Source organism: Molossus molossus, unplaced genomic scaffold (assembly GCF_014108415.1).
Source record: "Molossus molossus isolate mMolMol1 unplaced genomic scaffold, mMolMol1.p scaffold_m16_p_13, whole genome shotgun sequence".
In the NCBI taxonomy this organism is placed as follows: Eukaryota; Metazoa; Chordata; class Mammalia; order Chiroptera; family Molossidae; genus Molossus; species Molossus molossus.
The window spans coordinates 31,767,759-31,789,562 of NW_023425348.1; the positions used below are offsets into that span (position 1 = coordinate 31,767,759).

Below are 21,804 nucleotides of genomic sequence, written 5' to 3' on the forward strand. Positions count from 1 at the left end.
TCCCTTAGCAGTCCTCACCAAATAACACCAGTGGGATACACAATCCCAGAAGAAGGATACATGACTAAGTCTCCATAGTCACAGTATAGCACAGCCTCCTTCAGGGAATATCTGTTGGAAGTAAAAAAGGAAAAAAACAACAACAATGCATTGTCATTTTGTTTAGCATGTGTGATTCTGTACTTGCCAGCTGCTTAAGATTCTGGGATGGAAGGGAGCCATGTGGAACCACCGGTGACCTAATTACCCTTTTGTTTATACTGTTCAGTGTCTGCTGATCTAGTATGAAGTTAATAAGTATTGTACCATCCAAGGTAGGAAGTCTGAGATAGATGCCATTTATGGCATTTTTTAATAAAAGGTAAGATTTAAATCTCCCTCATTAATGGATATAGCAGACAACCTCAAGCGATAAATATAACATGCATAATCACAAGTAATTAAGACATTGTCTGGCTTGTGTAACAAAATTGAGATCACTTCTTTTTATGAATTCAGACCTCTGATAATTATCTAATTATTTATGTGGAACTCTAGGAGAACAAAAACTTTTTATCCCTACTAATCATGCTACATTCTTGCTGGCATAAACTGAACATTATTTAGTGAAATTATTCATAATTTCAGACCTATTTCTGGTTTTTATGTTTCTTGGTATCTTCCTATCTTAAACTCTCTCTTCTCTGAGTCCCTTCTGAGTCTTAAACCCTCTGTTTCAAGTTATTTTGAGTAACCAGTAGACTTAATGGTTGTACTGAATTGGTTTCACTTTTTGAAAAGCCCTTCCTTGGAGGAGGCTGTGCTCTACTGTGACTATGGAGACTAGTAATTTGGGCTAGTTGGGCAGGACATTTCTAGCCTAAAAACCTGCAACATGTCTTTGCTTTTACCTTCCCTCTATCAGTGGATGGCAAATTATCGCACATTGATGATAAGGTTTAAAGAGACTGGAGAGAATATAACACACGCCAGCAATAGGAAAAAAAGAATATCACTTAGAAACATGAAGGAGAAAATGAGCTTTTAAGTTTTTACTATATAATATACTGAAGTCTCCATGAGTGACTGTCAGAAATGGTACACAATTTCTAATCAAAGGCAACTGAAATACATCTTAACTATTCCTGTAAAGAGCAGAAATTCATGCTCAAGTTATTGGACTTCAGTATGGAAAACTTTACATCTGAAGCAGTTAGAGTGTCAAAGAATTTGATTTTGAGGTCAGCAGAAAGAGCATTAAATTTGAAATTACCTTGGAGATCATGTTCGATTTTCCCACCTTAGGATGACCTTGGGCTGTTCACTTAACCTTTCTGAGACACAGATCCTCATTTGCAAGAGGACAAATGGCTTTATCTTCATTCTCTGTACTAATGCCTCAGTATGATGGTCAACTGAATATCAGTTAATACACTTTGTAAATCTAATGCTGGCTGGTATACTAACTAATTAAATATTAAGTGAACATTCACTATGTGCCAAGATAGATTTTTACAAAATAGTGAATATAGTACTGTGACAGTTAAATACTGATCAAAGATGTTTCGTTAATGATGCCTCTCTCACAATAAAAACAGTGAGATTTATTTACTTTTTTTAATACTGGAAAATGGTGAAATTTTGATTGCCAGATGTGCTTGGGAAAAAATGCTGAACTCCTTTTCCAACATCATAGACATTCATTAATTAACAAATGTTGATAAAATGTCAGATCCAGAGTGATATATTTAAAAACATGTATATAGTTTGTAAATGTGAAACTAATGCATATATATTCTTAACATTTGCAAAAGAAAAAAGTGAGAAAAGAACTTTAGAAATGATTAATATTCCAATGGAAATAAAACTTAATGTTATGATATTTTCTTTTATTTTTATCTTTTTTATGCACAATTATAAACCTAGTTATAACTAATTTTAAAATACATGATTATATATATATATTTTACATTTTTAACTTAGCATTGTAAAGGGAACTTTTTAAAAAACTTTTTATACCTTTTATAAACATTATTATACATGGTTATATAACAACTTACCATTTTTCTACAGTATTACAGATTTTGGGACCCTTGGCCATTTTAATTTTTCATAATTCTGAAAAGCATATAAATGAATATATTTTATCTTGAGTTTAGCTCTGTGTTTTTACACTTTTTCTAAGCTAACAACAACAACAAAAACACAAAAATAACAAGCAAACAAGCAAGAAGATTAAATTCCTATAGAACTTGAAAGCCTATAGACAACATTTAAGACTCCATATTTATAATAACACGATGATAATTTTTAAATATAACTAATTGCTGGTATAAAAATGTCAGATAATATAAATATGTTTATCTAACTACTAGCTTGCTTAAGGAGCAAAATATTGTATTTCTCCCTGCCCATGGATAACTTATCCAAATCGCTTTCAAATAATGTTTTTGATATTATAAAATAGAACTTTGAACGTTTAAATATATAGACTGTCCATGCATCAAATATGAGATTGCTATTAAACCTTTGTTAGACTTCATCTGTAGGGTAATTCATCCTTTAATTTTTATTCATAAGTCCTACTCCTAGCCATTCACATAAATCTTACTGTAACTCGTGTAATATTCCTTTTTAAAGAAACAGCTTTATTTTGATATTATTGATATACAAAAACTTGCATATATTTGATGTTTACAATTTTATGAGTTTGGACATATGCATACACCTGTCATACCATCTTTGAAATCCATCTACACTGAATTACCTTTTCCCTCCTGGCCACACTGCATCCATTTTTGAAGCCATGCTTAGTCCTATGGCTTCCATGGGCTACTCAATCAAACCTACCTCTGTTATTCTTCTCAACGTTCTCCCCTAAACTTTACAGTGTTTGTCCTTATTATTGGAATTCTTTTTTTTTTTTTATGAATTTTTATTTATTTTTTTATTACAGATATTTTAACTTTTTACCCCATTGGCATCCCCCACCCCACCACACCTCCGCCCCGTCACCGGCTTAGTTGTCCATGTCCATTGGTCATGCATACATGCATATAAGTTCTGTGGTTTATCTCTTCCCACCCCCCCCAACCCCCCATCCCCTCTTCTGAAGGACGTCAGTCTGTGCCCTACTTCCATGTGTCTGGGTCAACTGTATTCCTCAGACTGTTATGTTCATTATATTCCGTATATAAGTGAGATCATGTGGTATTTGTCTTTTTCTGCTTGGCTTCTTTCACTTAGGATAATACTTTCCAGGTCCCTCCATGTCGTCTCAAAGGATAAGAGATCTTTCTTTCTTACCGCTGCATAGTACTCCATTGTGTATATGTACCACAGCTTTTTTATCCATTCGTCTACTGGTGGACACTTGGGCTGTTTCCAGATCTTAGCTATTGTAAATAGTGCTGCTATGAACATGGGGGTACATATATTCTTCCTGATTGGTGTTTCAGGCTTCTTAGGGTATATTCCCAGCAGTGGGATCACTGGGTCAAATGGGAGTTCAATTTTTAATTTTTTGAGGTAGCACCATATTGTTTTCCATAACGGCTGCACCAGTCTGCATTCCCACCAGCAGTGAATTAGAGTCCCCTTTTCTCCACACCCTCGCCAACACTTGTTGTTTGATGATTTGTTGATGGCGGCCATTCTGACAGGTGTGAGGTGATACCTCATTGTTGTTTTGATTTGCATCTCTCTGATCATTAGTGATGTTGAGCATTTCTTCATATGTCTTTTGGCCATTTGTATGTCCTGTTTGGAGAGGTATCTATTCAGCTCCTCTGCCCATTTTTTAATTGGATTCTTTGTCTTCCTTTTGTGGAGTTGTATGAGCACTCTCTGTATATTGGAATTAACCCCTTATCTGATACATCATTGGCAATGATGTTCTCCCATACAGTGGGTTGCCTTTCCATTTTGATGATTGTTTCCTTTGCTGTGCAGAAGCTTTTTAGTTTGATGTAGTCCCATGTGTTCACTTTCTCCTTTATTTCTGTTGCCTTAGGTGATGTATCAGTGAAAATTCTGCTCCATATGATGTCCGAAATTTTTTTGCCTACATTTTCTTCTAGAGAGTTTATGGATTCACGGGTCACATTTAAGTCTTTTATCCATTTCGAGTTTATTTTTGTGTATGGTGTAAGTTGATGGTCTAGTTTCATTTTTTTGCATGTAGCTGTCCAATTTTCCCAACACCATTTATTAAAGAGGCTGTCTTTACTCCACTGTATGCTCCTGCCACCTTTGTCAAATATTAATTGTGCGTATTGCCTTGGGTCCATTTCTGGGTTTTCAGTTCTGTTCCACTGGTCTATATGCCTGTTCTTGTGCCAGTACCAGGCTGTTTTGGTTACAGTCGCTTTGTAGTATAACCTGATATCTGGTATTGTGATCCCACCTACTTTGTTCTTTTTCAAGATTGCTGTGGCTATTCGGGGTCTTTTTTGGTTCCATATGAACTTTTGAAGTATTTGTTCTAGTTCTATGAAATATGTCGTTGGTATTTTGATGGGGATGGCATTGAATCTATAGATTGCTTTGGGTAGTATGGACATGTTAATGATGTTAATTCTTCCAATCCATGAACAGGGTATGTGCTTCCACTTTTTTATATCTTCCTCTATTTCTTTTTTCAATGACCTGTAGTTTTCTGTAAATAGGTCCTTTACTTCTTTGGTTAAGTTTATTCCTAGGTATCGTAATTTTTTTGGCGCGATGGTAAATGGGATTGTTTTTTCAGTTTCTCTTTCTGTGAGTTTATCATTGGTGTACAAGAATGCCGTCGATTTCTTGACGTTAATTTTGTATCCTGCTACTTTGCCAAATTCATTTATTAAGTCTAGTAGATTTTTGATGGAGTCTTTAGGGTTTTCTATGTACAATATCATGTCATCTGCAAATAATGACAGTTTCACTTCCTCCTTTCCAATTTGGATCCCTTTTATTTTTTCTTCATGTCTGATTGCTGTGGCCAAGACTTCCAGTACAATGTTAAATAAGAGCGGCGAAAGTGGACATCCCTGTCTTGTTCCTGTTCTTAATGGAAATGTTTTTAGTTTCTGTCCATTGAGTATGATGTTGGCTGTAGGTCTTTCATATATGGCCTTTATTGTGTCGAGATATGAGCCCTTTATTCCTACATTGCTGAGCGTTTTTATCAGAAATGGATGCTGGATTTTGTCGAATGCTTTTTCAGCATCTATTGATATGATCATGTGGTTTTTATTCTTCATTTAGTTTATGTGGTGTATCACGTTTATTGATTTGCGAATATTGTACCAACCTTGCATCCCTGGAATGAATCCCACTTGGTCATGGTGAATAATTTTTTTGATGTACTTCTGGATCCGATTTGCTAATATTTTGTTCAGGATTTTGGTGTCTATGTTCATCAAGGATATTGGCCTGTAGTTTTCTTTCTTTGTAGTGTCTTTTTCTGGTTTTGGAATTAGAATTATGCTGGCTTCATCGAACGTGTTTGGAAGTCTTCCTTCTTCTTGAATTTTTTGAAATAGTTTGAGGAGAATGGGTGTTAGTTCTTTTTTGAATGTTCGGTAAAACTCCCCCGTGAATCCATCTGGGCCTGGGCTTTTGTTTGCTGGGAGAGTCTTGATTACCTCTTCAATTTCCTTAGTTGTTATTGGTCTGTTCAAGTTTTCTATCTCTTCCGGGAGTAGTTTTGGGAGACTGTGTGTTTCTAGAAATTTGTCCATTTCGCTTAGATTGTCGAATTTGTTGCCATATAGTTGTTCGTAGTAGTTGTTAACGATCTTTTGTATTTCCGTGGTGTTGGTTGTTACTTCTCCTCTTTCATTTCTGATTTTGTGTATTTGGGTTCTCTCTCTTTGTTTCTTGGTGAGTCTAGCTAAGGGTCCATCAATCTTGTTTATCTTTTCGAAAAACCAGCTCTTTATTTCATTGATCCTTTGAATTGTTTTTTTGATCTCTATGTCATTTATTTCTCCTCTGATCTTTACTATTTCCTTTCTTCTACTTGCTCTGGGGTTTTCTTTTTGTTTGCTTTCTAATTCTTTAAGTTGTGAGGTTAGACAGTCAATTAGAAATTTTTCTTGTTTTTTGAGGTAGGCCTGTAGTGCTATGAACTTCCCTCTCAGAACTGCTTTCGCTGCATCCCATAGATTTTGTGTTGTTGTGTGTTCATTTTCATTGGTTTCCAGGAAGTTTTTAATTTCTTCCTTGATCTCCTCGGTGACCCATTCATTGTTTAATAACATGCTATTTAGCCTCCATGTGTTGAAATGTCTTTGCATGTTCTTGTTGCAATTGATTTCTAGTTTCATGCCATTGTGATCTGAGAAGATGCTTGATATGATTTCAATCTTCTTGAACTTGTAGAGATTTAGTTTGTGTCCTATCATGTGGTCTATCTTTGAGAATGTCCCATGTGCACTTGAGAAGAATGTGTATTCTGTAGTTTTGGGGTGTAATTCTCTGTAGATATCTATTAAATCCATTTGGTCTAGTGCTTCATTTAGAGTCTCTGTTTCCTTGCTAATTTTTTGCCTAGAGGATCTATCCAGTGCTGTCAACGGGGTGTTGAAGTCCCCTGCTATGATTGTATTGTTGTCGATTTCTCCTTGGAAGTTTTTGGAATTCTTTATTTGCAATATTGTTTCTATGTTTTGTGGTCTTAGTGAAATATAGGAGGGCATACAAGTGTAGAATTTGGGGTCTTATAATCTTGGATCTAAAATTCTGTATTTTATACTAACTTGGGGACATCGCTTAACCCATCTTATGGACTTAGTCTATATATATATTTTAAAGAGTTCTTCTTTAATATAAGATTACTGTGGTGGTAGTATAATCTCATTGCTATAGTTAATACTGAGTGTTTGCTATCTTCCAGGAATCATGGTCCTATTTTGTTCAATTCATACAATAATACTGTGAGTTAGGTAAAACTGTTATTGCCCTCTAACAGATGAGGAAATGGAGACATACATTGATTAGGTAAAAACTATACTTGTCAAGCCCGGCCAGTGTGGCTCAGTGGTTGAGTATCAACCCATGCACCAAAAGGTCACAGGTTCGATTCCCGGTCACAGCAATGCTCAAGTTGTGGGCCAAATCCCCAGTGAGGGGTATGTAGGAGGTGGCCAATCAATGTTCTCATTCACTGATGTTTCTCTCTCTCTCCCTCTCCCTTCCTCTTTCTCTAAAATCAATAAAGAAAAAAAGAATATACTTGTCAAGATGCTCCCTATAAAAGTCAACTACATGGTTTTGTGATTATTTCTGCTTTGCTTTTTCTTCTTTTGATTGAGGAAATGTCTCCAATAGGAATGCATGTTGAGACTGGTATTGCCACAAAGCTTTGTAGCCCCTTATGAAGCCAAGGAGACAATGAAGTGTACGGAAAAAAAAAAAAAAAAAATACATTTGGGTACTCTTAGGAAGACCAACCATTCTGAAGACACTTTTATTGAAAAAGGAATTGGATAGAACAATTAAGAATAAAGCTAAATATCAAAATATTACCATGCAGAAAATAATCTGAATCAGCTGATCAAAAACAGTGAGCAGTCCCATATTTGCACCGATTGTAGCTGTATTATTTACATTAACTAGAAAAAGAATAAATTAAGTTTGCTGGATTTTCATCATTGAAATGAAATTCTGGTTGCTTTCTGTGTCATCATTGATCTGTTTTAGAATTTATTTTAAAGAAGGCAATGTTTCTTTTTTTAAAAAAAGAAAAAAAAGTAAATGAGAGTAAGCTACAAATAATAATTTAATAAGAGTAAAAATTATCATGTAACACATATAACTTTTGTTGTTTCCTTTTTTGGGATCCTACCGCCCCCCCTCCCCCCCACCGCTGGTACCTCCCCCGCCCCAGAAAGTAGGCATTTACTGATGTCAGCTAACAACCTTGCTCTGATTATTCAGTAAGTAAATTTTGTAGGAAATTCAGTAGGACATTTTGACTGAATGATGTAGGGGCTTCTTAATGCCAGGCATTTAGGACACAAGAAGAAGTTTCCACGTGCCTCATGCTCCCTGTTGCCCAACCACAATAACTTCTATAAAATCTGGTGAGAGATGCATCTGGAATAATCTGGTACGCATTGTTCTGATGTTCCAAAAACAAAACAAAGCTTTTGTTTAAAGTTTAACAAGTGTAACTTTAATGTCTGAGTTTTGGTGATAGAAGACTAGAAAACTATTCTATACATTTATTGAAATATTTACTTTAAATGTGTATCCCCAGGGTGAAAATTTACCTTTAGAAATAAATATGATCTTCTATGAAATTATATCAGAATCTTAAGAACAAATCAGTAATTATTTAGGTAACTTGAGTTTTCTATCTACCTTCCCACTAAGTGTGTATGGGTTAATATATCATAATTTCTTATATGTCATTAATTGTTTCTACATTGTATTGACATATTCATAAAAAATACCATATTGACACAATAACCAACAGTGTGGTGATTGCCAGGAGGCAGGAGGAAGGTAGAGAGAGGTGGAAGAGGGTCTAGGAGGGATAAATGGGATAGATGGACATTTGACTTGATGAGGTAGTGAACACATAATACAGTGTACAGATGATGTGTTGTGGAATGGTCCACCTGAAACCTGTATAATATTGTTAACCAGTGTTACCTCAATATTTTTTTGAAAAAGTGCTCCTGATACATTGTTGTTGCTATTGCTTTTTAAATTAAGCTGCCAAGAAGGTAAACGAGACTGACTTTTTGTTAAAATATTACTTAAAAACTATGGAAAAAGACAGGGAAAGAGGAAAATACATTGATTTTGAAAAATTATAGAGAAAAGATGTAAAATTATATATTGATTTTGAAAAATTATACAGAAAAGATGTAAAATTATATACAAAATTGCTAACAGTAGTTATCTCCATGAGTGGAATTTGAAGGTCAGGGTTTCATAGGTACTTTTTATACTTCGGTGGCATTTAATTTTGGAATGTTGAATATAGCATGATGTAATGGAAAGCCTTTCTGGAATCAGAAGTGCCTAAAATCAAATTTTATCTCAGCCATACTTTAATCTTATAAAAATATTTATAGGCTAGGCTAGGATAACCAATTTATGGTTCCTATAAAATAACAATCATATATACATTACAAGTCAATAGGAAGAACAAATAAGATCGCACATATGAAAATACTATACATGTGACTGTCACTCAGTGTACGGGATCTGTTATTATTTCTCATATTCCCGCCCCTCTTGTAAGAAAGAAGAAGAATATAGTAAATTAATTACTCTTTCTTTTCCTGTGTATTGAATACAATTTAAGAATTTATTGATGAGAGAGAAAGAGATTTGTTGTTCCACTTATTTATGTATTTATTGGTTAATTCTTGTATGTGCCCTGACCAGGGTCAAACCCACAAACTTGGTGTATCAGGACAATATTCTGTTTCTTTTTCTCTCTTTTTTCCCTTTTTGTCTCATTAGCTTCACTCCCCCACAACTCTCCGCCCCCGCCCCCCACTCTCTGAGCTGTCTGCCTGCTCTCTATCTATGAGTCTGTCTCTATGTTGCTTGTTAGTTCATTAGATTCCACATATGAGTGAAATCATATGGAACTTGTCTTTCTCTGGCTAGTTTATTTCACTTAGCATAATGCTCTCTGTGTCCATCCATGCTATTGCAAAGGGTAAGATTTTCTTCTTTTTTATGGCCAAAGAGTATTCCATTGTGTAAATGTAGCACGGATTTTTTTTTTTTTTTCATCTACTCATCTACTAATGGAAATTGGGCTGCTTCCAAATCTTGGCTTATTGTAAACAACACTGCAATAAACATGGTGGGAATGCAGATTGGTGCAGCCACTGTGGAAAGCAGTATTGAGTTACCTCAAAAAATAAAAAATGGAACTGCCTTATGACCTAGTAATTCCACATCTGGGAATTTATCTGAAGGGGCACTTTTTCAAATAAGAATGATGCATCTTTTAAATGGAACTCATTTCCAGGTCATTGCTCAGGTGCTATCACACTGCTCCTTTGTAATTTGATTAACTCTACATTCTTTATTCTGCATTACCTCTGTCTCATGTTTTCACTGCTAATGAAGTCTCCAGCATTTGGCCTCCATTTCCACCGTGTCTCTTGTTGCCATACTCAGAAACTTTTACAAGTAAGTTCATGACCATTTCAGGTACCGAGCTCACAGCTTATTGTCAGCCACAAATACAGATCCAGTCAAAGTGCTATCAGTTTGTCAGAACTACAATTTTCCCCTGACAAGCAGGAACTAAAAGGGAGGTGTTCCCTTCAGAGCAGCAAAGTTCTATTCATATTTCTTTTCCCCATACCCCACTGCTCCACACACCCTCACATCACAACATGCAGAAGCGAAAATGGAGGCATACAAAACAAATAAAACTTTCTAGATTAGCGCATTTCCGGTTCCACCAGCTCCGCGACCACTTGTTGTTCCCCGGGTGGCGGTGTCTTTGTCGACTTCTCTGCACTATGCCCTGTGCCCTCCCGAAGGTGCTGTGCAGTGACTCCTATGTGGAACTCAGTGAGTACCCCAGCACTTCTGGGGTGAAATTGAAGAACAGGAGAAATTACTGAAGAAAAGCTGTGCGTTGGATGTTGGAAATCTTTCCTTTTACACAACTGAAGAACAAATCTATGAACTCTTCAGCAAAAGTGCTAACATAAAGAAAATCATTATGGGTCTGGATAAAATTAAGAAAACACCATGTGGTTTCTGCTTTGTGGAATACTATTCAAGAGCAGATGCAGAAAATGCCATGCGATACATAAGGGGAACTCGTCTGGGCAACCAGATGATTCACACAGACTGGGACGCCGGCTTTAAGGAGGACAGGCGGTGTGGCCATGGATGGGCTGGAGGCCAGGTACGAGATGAGTATGGACAAGACTATGATGCTGAGAGAGGAGGCTATGGAAAACTGACCCAAACCAGTCAGTAGTTATGAAATGCCATCATGAAAAATTCACTCCTTCAGCCTGCTGAATATGATGGACATTACCCAAGGTCTACAACTCTGCCATTTTTACAAATCTTTGATCAACTTTGTGGTTTTCCTCTGAAAATCATTAAAAGATAGAACCTAGAAGAATGCCTTTAATTCTAGTCTTATAATATTGGCCATGTGTGAGGTTACCAGAATGATTTTCTTACCAGGTCAAAAATCGTGTTCTTGGCAACAGTTTATCTACAGTGTTGATTTATCAGCTGAAAACACCACACTTCTCTTAGAAAAATTGGAAACTTTAAAATTTTGTTTACCATGTTTGTATCTAAGTAGGTTCCTGGTCCACATTGGGGCCTGGAATTACTATTTAAAAAAAATTTTTTTTAATATATATTTTTTAAATTTTATTTTTGTTACAGATGTTTCTCCTTTTTTACCCCATTGACATCCACCTGCCCATATCCCCCACCCGGTCCCTGGCCTTGTTGTCCATGTCCATTGGTTATGTGTACATGCATATAAGTTCTGTGGTTTATCTCTTCCCTCCCCCCAACACACCCTCTTCTGCGTGTTGTCAGTCAATACCCTACTTCCATGTCTCTGGAATTACCCTATTCCTCAGACTGTTATGTTCATTACGTACCACAAATAAGTGAGATCATGTGGTATTTGTCTTTTTCTGCTTGGCTTGTTTCACTTAGGATAATACTTACCAGATCCCTTCATGTCATTTCAAAGGATAAGAGATCTTTCTTTCTTACAGCTCCATAGTGCTCTATTGTGTATATATGTACCACTGTTTTTTTATCCATTTGTCTACTGATGGACACTTGGGCTGTTTCCAGATCTTAGCTATTGTAAATAGTGCTGCTATGAACATGGGGGTACATATATGCTTTCTGATTAGTGTTTCAGGCTTCTTAGAGTATTTTCCTAGAAGTGGGATCACTGGGTCAAATGAAAGTTCAATTTTTAATTTTTTGAGGTAACACCATATTGTTTTCCACAGTGGCTGCACCAGTCTGCATTCCTGCCAGCAGTATACTAGAGTCCCCTTTTCTCCACATCCTCGCCAACACTTATTGTTTGATGATTTGTTGATTGGGGCCATTCTGACAGTTGTCAGGTGATACCTCATTGTTGTTTTGATTTGCATCACTCTGATGATTAGTGATGTTGAGCATTTCTTCATATATCTCTTGGCCATTTGTTTGTCCTGCTTAAAGATGTGTTTATTCTGCTCCTCTGCCCATTTTTTAATTGGGTTCTTTGTCTTCCTTTTGTTGAGTTGTATGAGTACTCTATATATTTTGGAAATCAACCCTTTATCTGATGTATCATTGGCAATGATGTTCTCCCATACAGTGGGTTGCCTTTCCATTATGATGGTTGTTTCTTTTGCTGTGCAGAAGCTTTTTAGTTTGATGTGGTCCCATGAGTTCATTTTTCTCTTTGTTTCTGTTGCCTCAGGTGATGTATCAGTGAAAATTCTGCTGTGTATGATGTCTGAAATTTTGTTGCCTACATTTTCTTCTTGAATTTTTATGGATTCTCGGGTCACATTTAAGTCTTTTATCCATTTTGAGTTTATTTTTGTGTATGATTTAAGTTGATGGTCTAGTTTCAGTTTTTTTGCACGTAGCTGTCCAATATGCCCAACACCATTTGTTAAAGAGGCTGTCTTTACTCCATTGTATGCTCTTGCCTCCTTTGTCAAATATTAATTGAGCATAGTGTCTTGGGTCCAATTTTGGGTTCTCTATTCTGTTCCACTGGTCTATTGCCTGTTCTTGTGCAAATACTAGGCTGTTTTGATTACAGTAGCTTTGTAGTATAACCTGATATCTGGTATTTTGATCCCACCTACTTTGTTCTCTTTTTTCAAGATTGTTGTGGCTATTCAGGGTCTTTTTTTGGTTCCATATAAACTTTTGAAGTATTTGTTCTAGTTCTGTGAAATATGTCATTGGTATTTTGATGGGGATTGCATTGAATCTATAGGTTGCTTTGGGAATATGGACATTTTAAGGATGTTAATTCTTCCAAACCATAAGCAAGGTATGTGCTTCCACTTTTTTATATCTTCCTCTATTTCTTTTTCCAATGTCCTGTGGTTTTCTGCAAATAGGTTCTTTACTTCTTTGGTTAGTTTATTCCTAGGTTTTTTTCCGCGATGGTAAATGGGATTGTTTTTTCAGTTTCTCTTTCTGTGAGTTCATCATTGGTGTATAAGAATGTCGTGGATTTCTTGACATTAATTTTGTATCCTGCTACTTTACCAAATTCATTTATAGTCTAGTAAATTTTTGATGGAGTCTTTAGGGTTTTCTATGTATAATATCATGTCATCTGCAAATAATGACATTTCACTTCCTCCTTTCCATTTTGGAACCCTTTTATTTTTTCGTCCCTTCTGATTGCTATGGCTAAGACTTCCACAACTATGTTAAATAAGAGTGGTGAAATTGGACATCTCTGTCTTGTTCCTATTCTTAAGGGAAATGCTTTTAGTTTTTGCCCTTTGAGTATGATGTTGCCTGTAGGTCTTTCATATATGGCCTTTTTTAGGTCGAGATATCATGCTTTTATTCCCAGATTGCTGAGTGTTTTTATCAGAAGTGGGTGCTGGATTTGGTCAAATGCTTTTTCAGCATCTATTGATATGATCATGTGGTTGTTATTCTTTGTTTTATTTATGTGGTATATCACATTTATTGATTTGCGAATATTTAGCCTCCATGTGTTCAAATGGCTTTGCATTTATTGATTTGCGAATATTGTACCAGCATTACATCCCTGAGATGAATCCCACTTGTTCATGGTGATAATTTTTTTGATGTATTGCAGGATCCGATTTGCTTGTATTTTGTTCAGGATTTTGGTGTTTATGTTCATTAAGAACATTGGCCTGTAGTTTTTTTTTTTCTTTGTAGTGTCTTTTTCCAGTTTATGCTGGCCTCATAAAACGAGTTTGGAAGTCTTCTTTCTCCTTGAATATTTTGCAATAGTTTGAGGAGAATGTGTGTTAGTTCTTTTTTAAATGTTCAATAAAACTTCCCCGTGAAGCCATCGGGGCCTGGGCCTTTGTTTGCTGGGAGAGTCTAGATTACCTCTTTAATTTCCTTAGTTGTTATTGGTCTGTTCAAGTTTTCTATCTCCTCCCAGTTCAGATTTGAAAGACTGTGTTTCTAGAAATTTGTCCATTTCTCTTAGATTGTTGAATTTGTTGCCATATAATTGTTCATAGTAGTTATTAACAATCTTTTGTATTTTTGTGATGTCAGTTGTTTCTTCTCCTCTTGCATTTCTGATTTTGTGTATTTGGGTTCTCTCTCTTTGTTTCTTTGTGAGTCTAGCTAAGGGTCCATCAATTTATTTATCTTTTCAAAAAACCAGTTCTTTGTTTCATTGATCCTTTGAACTGTTTTTTTTGGTCTCTATGTCATTTATTTCTGCTCTGATCTTTAACTATTTCCTTCATTCTACTTGCTCTGGGGTTTTCTTTTTGTTTGCTTTCTAGTTCTTTAAGTTGTGAGGTTAGATAGTCTATTAGAAATGTTTCTTGTTTCTTGAGGTAGACCTGTAGTGCTATGAACTTCCCTCTCAGAACTGCTTTCGCTGCATCCCATAGATTTTGTGTTGTTGTGTGTTCATTTTCATTGGTTTCCAGGAAGTTTTTAATTTCTTCCTCAATGTTCTCTGTAACCCATTCAGTGTTTAATAACATGCTATTTAGCCTCCATGTGTTCAAATGGCTTTGCATGTTTTTGTTGCAATTGATTACTAGTTTCATTCCACTGTGATCTGAGATGATGTTTGATATGATTTCAATCTTTTTTCAACTTGTAGAGATTTAGTTTGTGTCCTTTCATGGTCAATGTTTGAGAATGTCCCATGTGCACTTGAGAAGAATGTGAATTTTATAGTTTTGGGGTGTAAATCTCTGTAGAGATTTAAATATCTATTAAATTCATTTGGTCTAGTGCTTCATTTAGAGTCTCTGTTTCCTTGTTAATGTTTTGTCTAGAGGCTCTATCCAGTGATGTCAGCAGGGTGTTGAAGTCACCTGCTATGATTGTGTTGCTGTCAATTTCTCCTTTGAAGTCCTCCAAAAGATTTTTAATATATGTTGGTGCTCCTATATTGGGTGCATATATGTTTATCAAGGTTATATCTTCCTGTTGGATAGATTCTTTCAATATTATGTAGTGGCCCTCTTTGTCTTTAGTTATGGCCTTCATTTTGAAATCTATTTTATGAGATATGAGTATTGCTACCCCAACTTTTTTTTCTTTCCATTTGCTTGGAAGATTTTTTTCATCCCTTCATTTTCAAGCTATGTGAGTCTTTTATTGTGAGGTGGGTCTCTTGTAAACAACATATATGTGAGTTGTGCTTTCTTATACAATCAGCTACTTTGTGTCTTTTTATTGGAGCATTGACTCCATTTACATTTAAGGTAATTATTGATATGTACTTATTTATTGCCATTTTTGTTTAGTGTGGTTCTATTTTCTTTCCTATATCTCCTGCTAATTACAGCAGTCCTTTTAACATTTCTTTCAGCCCTGGTTTGGTGCTAATGTATTCCCTTAAAATATTTTTTGTCTGGGAAGCTCTGTATTTGACCATCTATTTTGAATGATAGCCTTTCTGGGTAGAGTAGTCTTGGATTTAGATCCTTGTTTGTCATGACCTTGATTACTTCATGCCATTCTCTTCTGGCCAGTTGTGTTTCTGTTGAGAAGTCAGCTGAGAACCTTATGGGGGTTCCTTTGTAGGTAACCTGTTGCTTATCTCTTGCTGCTTTTAGGATTTTCTCTCTGTCTTTAATTTTTGGCATTTTGATTACTATGTGTCTTGGTGTGGGCCTGTTTGGGGTCTTCTCACTTAGGGCTCTCTGTGCTTCTTGAACTTGAATGCCTTCTTCCTTCACCAAATTAGGGAAGTTTTCTGTCACTATTTCTTCCAATAAATTTTCTAACCCTTGCTCATTTTATTCTTCAGAGACTTCTATGATGAGAATGTTATTACATTTCCAGTTGTCCCACAGTTCTCTTAAGCTGTCTTCCTATTTTTTAATTGTTTTTTTTCTCTTTGTTTTCTGATTGGTTGATTATTTTTTACCCTGTCTTGTAATTCACGGATCCAGTCCTCAGCTTCCTCTACTCTTCTGTTTAGACCTTCTAATGTGCTCTTTATTTCTGATATGTCATTTTTGGTTTATTCTTGGTCGTTTTTAATGTCCCATTGGTTGATTTCTATGTCTTTACTCATGCTGTTGAGCTTCCTCAAGATCATGGCTCTGAAATCTAGCTCTGTTAACTTGCTTAACTGCTCCACATTTATCTCATCTTTCGTAGATGTCTCTTGTTCTTTCATTTGGCTTTTGTTTCTTTGTTTCACCATTTTTGCTATCACCGTTGGCTTTGGAGCCTGCCAAATTTTCCCTGTGGGTGTTGGTGTTCTGCTGTTTGTGGCTCCCTCTCCTGGGTTTGGATGAGTGAGGGAAGACCCACGTTAAACACCACTGTCAAGTCTTACTTTCCTGATTAGAGTTGCTAGCCCAGAAATGGTACAGTTATCCTCTAGTGTTTTGCCTGGAGGCTATCAGTAGAGGTTGCTTGAAGAGCCTTGGGTCCTCAGTTGAATGAAAAACTCCCTCAGGTACTCAGTGTAAGGGGATTTCCCAAGGGTGGAGCAGATGCTGGTTGTTAGTGAGCCTCCATTTGCATTTCAATGTCCCACCTGGGTGGGGATGAATCTCCGAGGGAGAGGCCACCACCTCTCCCCAGAGCCCTAGGAAGGAGTAAGATGGCCACAGTCCTGGGTGGCTGCAACTCAGCAAAAGCTGTGAGTGCCTTTCAAATCCTAAGTGTTCCCACACAGTTTCAGTCCAGTCCACCCTTCCTCTGCTGGATCCCAAGGTAGTGGCTGTGGCTATTAGCTTCTGTCCTGGCTCTGCGCTGTGGAGCCACTTGGGAGTTTAACCCGAGGGCACTGCTCACAGCTATGGCCACTGCTGTCTGTGGGCTCCCAGCTCCCCTCTCACACCTCCACAATCCTACCAGGATCGAGTCAGTGTTCCTGGTTATATGATCCTTGCAGGCTGCTTTTCTGTTGCTTTTTCCCAATGATTTTTCTTTATTTTAGTTGTAATTTCATTTTGGTCCTGGGAGATGGTCTGTGTAGCTTCCATTCACTCTGCTGCCATTTTGGAATCTCGTTTAATATTTTCTTGCTGATAAAATGTTCAGGTACCTTGCGTGGCATATTATTTATTTCAGTACCCTTGAAATATGCTCACTTGGAGTTGGCCATTTTGGAAGAGCTATTTTAAAAAAATTTAAGTTCCTGCCCTGGCTGGGTAGCTAAGTTGATTAGAGCACTGTCCTGATACATCTAGGTTTTGGGCTCGATCCATGGTCAGGGCACATAGAAAAAGCAACCAGTGATGCATAAATAACTGGAACAACAAATCCATGTATCTCTCACTTACTCTTTCTCCCTTCCTCTCTCTAATAAAATGAATAAATAAATAACCAATAAAAAACCAATCAATAAAAAAACCCAAAAAGTTAAAAAAAAAAAAAAAAAAACACTTTCTAGATTACATTTTCTCTACACTTGGTTCTTAGCTTTTAGTTTCTCCTGACAACATCTTATAGATTTCTGGCTAACGAAAGACACCAGGAACAGAGAAATTAGCCCTTTTGGGTGGAAGACCTGTCTTATCATGATGTAGAGCACATTTGCATGCTTGTCATTTGAGGTCATCACCTGTAGAACAGCCAATTCTGGTTATTTGGGAATCTACTATAATGAGGGAATGTGCTAAGGTATAGATGATAATTTATAAGCAAACTGTTAGGCCCAATATTAGGTTAGAGGGCTTGATCCATAAATTTCAAGCTTATAAACCAGGCTATTAGATCTGTTCTTTCCAGTTATACGAACAATTGAAAATATGTCATTAAAAAGTTAAACAAAGGAGAACACATTCTTTTTCTGACATTGTTGGCCATAATATGTTGGAACAGAACACCAATATTTTCTATTACATTGGTTTTGAGATCTCTGAGCTAAAAGAGTGATATGGTGGTGTGAGGGCACATGTCTGCGGGTGTTTAATGTTCAGTAAGTTCTACCTCAACTGATAAACAGCATTCTATATTTGGAACAATGAAATTAAAACTTAATTTAATGCTGAAATAGGCTATTTCATTAATTCATAGAGTATCATAATTGTTTGTGATATGAGAATTCTGAAATCAAAGACAGGCTGCAGATATTTTAAAGTTGTGATGGCACAGTTGGGGGCTCCAACAACATAGACCTCTCCGTATCTCTAGCATGGCAGATCTAGCTGCCTGAGGTTTTATTTGTACGTTTCAGTGAGTATCACCAAGGTAAAGAGAAAGACACATTGTATGAGGTGAATAACCTTAGGATTAAGACTGATATTTTAAAATGTATTAAAGGACCTACCTTAACATTAAAAAACATCAAGGAACTGATGAAGCCCATGTGTCTGAGACTAGTTACAAACTAGTCTGTGTCACCTTGAGACAGGAGAATTTCTAAGGACCTCAGTGGGTCTTAAGCCAAATTTACCAGCAGTGTTCTGTTTCTTTCTTTTTTTTTTTAATCCTCACCGGAGGACATTTTTCCATTTTTTTTTGTTCAGGTAGAGTGGGAGGGAGAGAGAGGAACAGAGAGAGAGAGAGAGAGAAACATCGATGTGAAAGGAACACATCGAGTGGCTGCCACCCGCACAACCAACCAGGGCCGGGGACAAACTGCAACCGAGGTATGCACCCTTAGCGGGAACCGAACCCGGGTCTCTCAGGACCGCAGGCCGACGCTCTAACCGCTGAGCCAAACCGGCCAGGGCAGTGTTCTGTTTCTTTAACATTATGAAAGGTAGGATAGTCTGGGAGGTAGAATAAAGTGGGCACAAGAGGAGGGGATGGGGCCATGTTGAATAAAATGGGAAACAGAGAAATATGAAAGGGGCACCATTTTCCCTGATACTGTAGTATGGGCCATTGTCCAAATTTATTTCAATAGTTTACATCTACCCACACAATGAACACCCCCTCCCCCCACATACTCCTTATGTCTATTTTTTTCCATGACTCATGATAGAGCAGAGGGGTGTACTGATACCCCCTTGGTATATCATACATCTCTGTGAGGGAGATGTACCTGGAAACATTCATTTGAAGAGTCACTTGAGAACTTGTCAGAAATACACATTCCTGGGCCTCAGCCCAGAATTAGTGAGTCAGAAATTCTGAGGGGGAGGGCCAGCATTCTTTGTTTTAAGCATTCTGATGCAGGTTAATGTTTGATAAAGTTCCTGGGAATTTTATTTTATATATTTATGTATGTGTGTATTGTATGTAAGTATGTATTTATTTTTAACCCTCACCAGAGGATTTTTTTTATTGTCTTCAGATAGAGTGGGAGAGTGGGAAAAAGGGGGGGGGAGAGAGAGAGAGAGAGAGGTCGATGTGAGAGGGACACATCCCACACGACCCCAACCAGGACCAGGGACGAACCACAACTGAGGTACATGCCATTGACCAGAATCAAACTTGTGAGTCTCTGGTCTGTGGGCCAATGCCCTAACCACCAAGCCAAACCATTTAGAGAGAGAAAGGAAGGGAGAGGGAGGCAGAGAGAAACATCAATCGGTTTCCTCACTGGAGATGGAACCCAACACTTGGCATGTGCCCTGACCAGGAATCGAACCTGCAACCTTTGGTATATGGGATGACACTCCAATCAATTGAGCCACACTGGCCATGGCTGGGAATTTTATTTTAAACAAAATTTCTGTAATGCAGTTGCTCCTATATTTTGATTTTTAACTCTTTCTAAACCCAGTTAAAACACACCTCCTCCTTCAACTCTGCAGGGGCCCCATCATAAGTCATCTTGACATACCAAAAGCATTTGTTACCACACTTGGGGGCATTTTAAGGCCCTGTCTTGTATTACAGTTCTATTTGAACACATTTTACCTCTCTGGCCAGACAGATAAGAAAAATGACTTTGTCTTACTGTCTTTTAAAAAAAATTTGCAGAGCTCCTAGCTTGTGATGGATCATATTTAAATAGTAGGCGAATGCTGACAGTAGAGTAAGGGTTCTGTAATATCAGAATGCTTAAATTTTGGGTTAGCCTGTATAGTGTATGTTGAATCTTTTAGGCCATGAGAACCAGCTTTCACAAGAATAAAAAGAAAAGTCATGAAGTGATCACCTACCAGAGAGCCAAGCACATATTCATTTAAAGTAGTATATATGAATCCCTGCTGCAGGCCAGGCCCCACAGGGTACACTGGAGAAAAATATGATACGGCATCTGCCCTTAAAAACATACAGCCTATTCTTCCTTATATCTCTCACGTAGTCTTCTTAATACCACCCCATCTATGCCAGGCCACACCCAAACTAAACCAAACCCTTGAGACACTATGTACCATGTCACACTGTTTTATTTTCTTAAGAATGTTTATCATGATCTCAAAATCTCATTTTTTGTTGTCCTTGTTCTCCTGTTTATTATCTGTCCCTCCCCCAACTTCATCAAAGCCAGCTTTGCCCAATACATTGACAGCTGTATTCCCAATGCCTAAAAGAGACTGTGGTACATAACATCCACTCACTACATATTTCTGAATGGATGAATGACTTAAAGGATAAACAACATTGTGCGAAAGACATAGCTCCCATCATAGGGGAAGAAACAAAGGTGCTGAGAATTTAAATAAAATGCTTAAATGATGAAATGTCTAGAGTTCAAGCCAAATCCTTTCCAGTTCCAAAGCTTGTATTCCTTAGCTGCACTGGCCTTCTTCACGTGATTTTTTTCCCTTTAGTGTCTGTCTCTCTTTTTCAAGTGTACACAGAAATTTGGGCTCCAGTTCTCAGTACAGCTTGCACTTGAAAACTGTTTGCTCAGTATGGTAGGGAGCTTTGCAATTAAGCATTTCTATGAATTAAAATACCTAGGAATGCTGCAAGCTTTCATAGAACCAGACCTCCCAATAGTTTTGGTATCTGCAGCCCAGCTTGTGGAAGCTTCCTTGAACTGAATCAAGGAAGCAGAAAGATGGGATTAAGGAAGCAGTTAGCCAATATAGTGCCAGTTCAGTGAACTGACAGCAGGAACCTTGGCCATGGGCTGCTTTGAAAGAGGCCTGTGCAGGTGATGGGGTGACCTTGTTGTTGTGATAGTTCCTCCCTATTTTCTGAATATGTTTATTTCTCTTCATGCTATTGAGGGGAGCAGAGGCTTATGAAGAACTTCAGGGAGCTTTTGTTTTGTTTTTATTTTTGCCAGAACTGCAAATATCCACTGAACCTCATTCATTGTAGTTCTTTTATAGTATAGACATTTAAATCTGACCTTTTGTTATTAGCTTCAAAATATTGAGTATCAGATTATTCTAAGAACAAACTCGTTTATTATGGACTAATGAGGTTGTATAAAGATAACGATGATATGAAACTCAGCTAGTGAAATGAGGCAATTCTTTCTCCCTGGGGCCTCTCACAGGGCTTTGGAAAGGAAATGGGCTCAATAGGAAGAATATCCTGAAGGTGGTCAGCAAGCTACCTCCTAGTCCAGTTAAAGAAGGCCATCCTGGCCATGCTTTGGTTTTACTCCTCTAGCTAATAACATTATAGCTAGATTTCCTAAGCACTCACACCTACTGATCTCTTATAATCCCAACAGTCTCTTGCTAAATTCTCCTCTGGTTCACACTCTTAGTAGGGACCTCTATTTTTCTTCTCCCCACACAGGATGACTTAGCTTAAGAATGTTCTCTACAAGTGAGCTTGCTCCTCAAT

General features: G+C 37.3%; 1 protein-coding gene and 1 pseudogene across 3 annotated transcripts in view; both read left to right on the forward strand.

Annotated features, from left to right (window-relative positions):
• The window catches only part of GRM5 (glutamate metabotropic receptor 5), a 508,001-nt gene that overhangs the window by 33,713 nt on the left and 452,484 nt on the right, over nt 1–21,804 (forward strand). The window lies entirely within an intron of this gene.
• On the forward strand, nt 10,335–10,933 carry LOC118627715 (annotated as a pseudogene).